This window comes from Triticum dicoccoides, chromosome 4A, assembly GCF_002162155.2.
Source record: "Triticum dicoccoides isolate Atlit2015 ecotype Zavitan chromosome 4A, WEW_v2.0, whole genome shotgun sequence".
Taxonomy (NCBI): Eukaryota; Viridiplantae; Streptophyta; class Magnoliopsida; order Poales; family Poaceae; genus Triticum; species Triticum dicoccoides.
This window is the reverse complement of record NC_041386.1, coordinates 674,334,385-674,341,159: the sequence shown is the minus strand read 5'-3', so window position 1 is coordinate 674,341,159 and position 6,775 is coordinate 674,334,385.

The following is a 6,775-nucleotide window of genomic DNA, read 5'->3' as shown; positions in this document are numbered from 1 at the left end:
TATATAGCCAATGAAGAAAAACGACGGAAACAGTGAAGATTTTGCAAAGTTGAAGAATTTGAAAAACTGAAGAATTTCAAAACTGAGGAATTTCAAAAATGAAGATTTTCAACTTTGGTGGTGGCGTGACCCACCGTATAAGAATGATGATTTAAGACACCACGTACAATTGTCGTACGGTTCTGAGAATCAAATTCTTCATTAATTTCTTCACACTTAGAGTGTTATTCTTCATTGATTGAAGAAAAACGTTTCTTCATGTGTTGCACAACTAAGTCATCAATTTTGCACAAGTGTCAGGATGTGTGTCCTTTTCAAAGAACATTCGAAGATTCTAAGATATTTAGCTCACACCGCAACTTGCTAAATCTCTTCTCATCCAAGGGCTTTGTGAAGATATCAGCCAGCTGTTCTTCAGTCTTCACGTGCTCGATGGAGATGTCGCCCTTCAACACATGATCACAAAGAAAATGATGACGAATCTGAATGTGCTTTGTCTTCGAGTGCTGAACTGGGTTGTGAGCAATCTTGATGGCACTCTCATTGTCACAGAGGAGAGGCACATTCTTCACGTTGATGCCGTAGTCCTTGAGGGTTTGCTTCATCCACAGCAATTGAGCACAGCATGAACCTGCAGCAATGTATTCAGCTTCAGCAGTAGACAGTGATACGCAGTTCTGTTTCTTCGAGGACCAACAGACCAAAGATCGTCCAAGGAAATGACAAGTACCAGATGTTGACTTGCGGTCCACATGATCACCAGCATAGTCAGAGTCAGAATATCCAATGAGATCAAAAGTAGAGCCCTTGGGGTACCATAATCCTAGTGTTGGTGTGTGAGCTAGATATCGAAGAATATGCTTCACAGCCTTATGGTGTGATTCCTTCGGTGCAGCTTGAAATCGGGCACACATGCAAACACTAAGCATTATATCTGGCCTAGATGCACATAAGTACAATAAAGAACCAATCATGGAGTGGTATATCTTGTGATCGAAGTCAATACCATTTTCATTAGTGCATAGATGGCCATTTGTGGGCATAGGAATTTTGACGCCTTTGCAATCTTGCATGCCGAATTTCCTCAGAACATCCTTGAGGTATTTCTCCTGAGATATGAATATGCCATTGTGCTGTTGACGAATTTGAAGACCTAAGAAGAATTTCAACTCTCCCATCATAGACATTTGATATTCTTCACTCATCATATAGGCAAATTCATCACTATAACGTTGGTCAGTACAGCCAAAGATAATATCATCAACGTATATTTGGCACACAAACAGTTCACCATCATAAGATTTAGTAAAGAGAGTAGGGTCGAGTGAACCGGGTGTGAAGCCATTCTTCATGAATAATTCCTTCAAAGTGTCATACCACACCCGAGGGGCTTGCTTGAGGCCATACAGGGCCTTGTTGAGTCTGAAGACTTCGTCAGGATTCTTTGGATCTTGAAACCTAGGGGTTGAGCAACATATACTTCTTCCTCATGCTTACCATTGAGGAATGCACTTTTCACATCCATTTGTTGTAAGATAATATTATGATGATTAGCATAAGCAAGTAATATGCGAATAGCCTCAAGTCTAGCAACAGGTGCAAAAGTTTCATCGAAATCAATTCCTTCAACCTGTGTGTAGCCTTGAGCTACAAGTCATGCCTTATTCCTCACCACAAGGCCATTTTCATCTTGCTTGTTGCGGTAGATACACTTTGTGCCAATGATATTATGCTTGCGAGGATCTAGACGTTTGACCAGTTCCCAGACATTGTTGAGCTCGAACTGATGTAATTCTTCTTGCATGGCCTGAATCCACTCAGGCTCCAGAAATGCTTCATCTACCTTAGTGGGCTCTGTGATGGAGATAAAATCATAGTGCCCACAAAAGTTAGATAAATGTGAAGCTTTTGAGCGTGTGAGAGGACCTGGCGCTCGAATGTCATCGATGATCTTTTCAACTTGCACTTCTTTTGCAATGCGAGGATGAGCTGGTTGTCGTTGAGGAATTTGATCAGCATTTTCTTCAGCACCATTTTCTTCATCATTGTCATCAGGTGCACCAGCTCGATTTTCTTCATGTTTTGGAGTGAATTCTTCAGTAGATTCTTCGGTAGGAATAACATCCTCGGTAGCCTTGAACTTAATAGAATCCTCAGGTGCTGGTTCATCTATCACAGAAGGTAGGTGCTCTCTTTGCGAGCCATTAGTTTCATCGAACCGCACATCTACAGTTTCAACAACCTTGTGAAGAACGTTGTTGAAGAATCTGTAGGTGTGCGAGTCCTTTACGTAACCAAGCATAAAACCTTCATGTGCTTTCGGTGCAAATTTAGAATTGTGATGAGGATCTCTAATCCAACATTTAGCACCGAAGACTTTGAAATAACTCACATTGGGTTTCTTGTCAGTGAGGAGTTCATAGGCAGTCTTCCTGAAGAATTTGTGAAGATATACCCAATTGATGACGTGGCATGCAGTATCAATTGCCTCAATCCAGAAACGACGAGGCATCTTGTATTCATCAAGCATAGTGCGAGCCATTTCAGCGAGGGTTCTGTTCTTGCACTCCGCGACGCCATTCTGCTGAGGAGTATAAGGAGCAGATAACTCATGAGTAATACCAAGTTCATCAAGATAGCCATCAAGACCGGTATTCTTGAACTCAGTCCCATTGTCAGTTCTGATGTGCTTGATCTTCACAACAAAGTTAGTTGAAGCCCTCGAGGAAAATCATTTGAAGATTTCCTGCACTTCATGTTTGTAAGTAACAATGTGTACCCGTGTGTAACGAGAATAGTCATCAACAATAACAAAGCCATATAGAGATGCATCATTTGAAACAGCAGAATAATGATTAGGAACAAAGAGATCCATGTGAAGCAATTCAAATGGACGAATAGTGGTCATGATAGTCTTTGCTGGATGCTTGGCCTTTGTCATCTTTCCAGCTTCACAAGCTCCGCATAAGTGATCCTTGAGGAATTTGACATTCTCAATGCCAATGACATGCTTCTTCTTGACAAGCGTGTGCAAATTCCTCATCCCAGCATGACCAAGTCGTCGATGCCATAGCCAGCCTTCTGAAGCTTTTGCTAGTAAGCACACGGCTGGTTGTGGTCCTGTAGAGAAATCAACAATATACAAATCTCCTCTCCTAAAGCCTTCGAAGACTTTGGAATGGTCAGCTTCCATGATCACAACACAACGATATCTTCCAAAGACAACAACCATATCGAGATCACAAAGCATTGAGACAGACATGAGGTTGTATCCTAAGGACTCGACAAGTATGACTTTGTCCATGTGTCGATCCTTTGAGATCGCAACCTTACCTAGACCCAATACCTGACTTTTGCCTTTGTCAGCAAAGATGATGTGTTTCAGATGTGACGGTGATAAGGGAGCATCCATCAATAGGTTCTTGTCTGTCATGTGATTTGTACATCCACTATCGAGGACCCACTCGTTTGCTTTGGGCTGATCATCCTGCAGATGAATTAGTGCATCTTACGAACTCATATACTTCATCAGTGAAGAATATGAAGTCAAATTCATCAGTTCAATTTCATCAAGCAATAGCACAGATAAGCAATGTGAGGACGTGTGAAATGAAAGTTCATTTCATCATGATCCGCCTGGGTCCTTTCAGGAATTTTTTTCAGGCCCCCAGCAAATTCATCAAACGTTAAAGCACGTCTGGAGACCTGACCCTGCAGAAGAAATTAGTTCTTTTTCTTCACCACCCACATCTGAAGGAGTGGCAAAGAGTTCATCACTCTGCGAGCACCATATGAGAAAGGTGGCATAGAGGCCAATCTATTTCGTTTCACATAAGAGGGGTTAGGGTAAGCATATGAATAAGGAGAGAAATTCGTCGAGGACTTATGAACATAATGATTTGAAGAATAATGCGCGTGTTCATAGCGCTTAGCTCTACCCTGCGAAACAGAGTTGTTAGCACGATGATGATCATATGAGGACTTTGATCCATTTGAGGAATTTGATCCATGTGAGGAATTTGGTCCGTATGAGGACTTGGATCCATATGAAGAATTAGGTCCATATGAAGAGTTTGATCTGGGGTTCCTGTTCTTCACTGGTGGTGGCATGAGGACATTCACCTGAAGACTTTCAACATAACTTTTGGGGACCCAGATTTTCTTCATAGGGGAACCGTTCCTGCAGTTAGTGCCAACATATCTAGCAAATACTTCACCATTCTGATTTTTGAACAGTTTATAGTTGGAGTCAAATGACTCATCAGAAGAATGAGAAGATTCGCATGTAAAGCCAGATAAGTTAGATGGATCAACTGGAGGTCCCTTTGCAGCAACGCATGAGGTTTTGGGGTACTGCTCAGGCTTCCAATATGTTCCATCAGCATTGAGTTTCCTCTCAAAGGCAATACCCTCTTTCCTAGGGTTTCTATTGAGGATCTGCTTTTTGAGCACATCACAAAGAATCTGATGCCCTTTGAGGCTTTTGTACATGCCTGCCGTGTACAATTCCTTCAGCCTTGCATCATTAGTAGTACTAGCAATGTCCTCAGATGAGGAATTAGTGATAGCAGAGGCAGGTGAAGAATTTGTAACAGTTGAAGCATTTGAACATTCAGGTGAAGAATTAGCAGATTCACGTTCAATGCACTTTAAGCATGGAGGAACAAATTCTTCTTGAGTAGCACTGATTTGTTGAGCAAGTAATGAATCGCGCTCCTTCTGAAGATCTTCATAACTCACTCTTAGCTTCTCGAGATCTTGCTTTCTTTGAAGAAAATCATAAGAAAGCTTCTCGTGATCAGATAAGAGAGTGTTATGATGACTTTCAAGGTTGTCAAACTTAGACTGAGGTCTCTAAAGATTTTCAGTTAAGTCTTTAGTGCGGTCCATTTCATCACCCAACATATCATCACTTTTTTCTAGCATGTTTTGAATCTTTTCAATAGCCTTTTGTTGTTTCACAGCAATCTTAGCAAGTTTAGAGTAGCTAGGCTTAAGATTTTCATCAGATTCATCCTCACTTGATTCAGAGGAGGGGTATTTAGTTACCTTGGCACCCTTTGCCATGAAGCAATAGGTGGGAGCGTAGTCATCATTGCCTTCATCAGTGTTGTTGGTGTTGCCATTTTCTTCAGAGTTGAAGATAGACTTGCTGACAAATGCGGTAGCAAGAGCTAGACTTGCCACACCTGACTCAGACTCCTTGGATGCCTCCTCTTCCTCATGTTCCTCAGATTCAGCTTCAGAGTCCATTTCTTTGCCAATGAATGCCCGAGCCTTCTTGGAGCTGCTCTTCTTGTGAGATGAAGACTTTGAGGATTTTGATGATGAAGACTTTGAAGATTTCTTCTTCTTCTTGGCATCATCAAAACTGTAATCCTTGTATTTCTTCTTCTTTAATTCCTTGTCCCACTGAGGACAATCTTGAATGTAGTGACCAGGCTTCTTGCATTTGTGGCATAGCCTTCTCTTATAGTCACTTGATGAGGAATCACAACTCCTTGAGGATTTTCCAAAGCTTCCACATCTTGAGAACTTCTGGAACTTCTTCATGAGCAGTGCTAGCTCCTGGCTCAATTCTTCAGGATCACCAAGGCTACTACCAGAGTCTTCACATTCAGATTCAGACACAGCCTTGGCCTTTAGGGCACGTGTTTTGCCATAGCTTGAACCAGAGAGATCTCTCTTTTCAGCAAGCTGGAACTCATGAGTATTTAGCCTCTCGAGGATATCAGCGGGATCTAGTGACTTGTAATCAGCACGCTCTTGAATCATCAGTGCTAGAGTGTCAAATGAAGAATCGAGTGATCTCAGCAATTTCTTCACCACCTCATGGTTGGAGATGTCAGTGGCACCGAGCGCTAGAAGCTCATTTGAGATATCAGTGAGGCGATCGAAGGTTTGCTGAACATTTTCATTGTCGAGTCTTTTGAAGCGGTTGAAGATATTGCGAAGAACGTCAACACGAGAGTCACGTTGAGTTGAGACTCCTTCGTCTACTTTGCAGAGCCTATCCCAGATAAGCTTAGCAGTTTCCAAAGCACTCACTCTACCATATTGCCCTTTACTCAGATGACCACATATGATATTCTTCGCTGGAGAATCGAGTTGCTTGAATCTCTTCACATCAACAGCATTCAGGGAAGGTGTGACTGAGGGAACACCATTTTCCACAACGTACTAGAGATCATTGTCAATTGCTTCAAGATGCATTCGCATCTTATTCTTCCAGTAGGGGTAGTCCGTGCCATCGAAGGTAGGACACCCAGCGGAGACCTTGATCATACCTGCGGTCGACATAACTAGAACTCCAGGCGGTTAAACCAAAATCACATAGAACAAGGGAGTACCTTGCTCTGATACCAATTAAAAGTACGTTATATCGACTAGAGGGGGGTGAATAGGCGATTTTTATGAATTCTTCACTGAGGAATTTGCCGGTGAGGAAATTCCTTAGCGAAGAACTACTTGCAGCAGAATAAGTACTCAGAAGTAAGCATAATAGGATACAGACATTGTCATCATGATGAAATGAAGACAAGCTCAGAGTACAGAAAGCGTAAACACAGGATAACACGAGATGAAGACAAACAGACTGAAGAAATTGAACTGAGGAAATTGAGAAAGTCTTCAGTCAAAGTCTTGAAACACAGATGTGAAAAATCACTCAACATAGTAATGAGGAAATGAAAGAGTTGAGGAAATAGAACCAGTTAGGTTGGTGAAGACAATGATTTGGTAGACCAGTTCCAACTGCTGTCTCAGTTGTACGTCT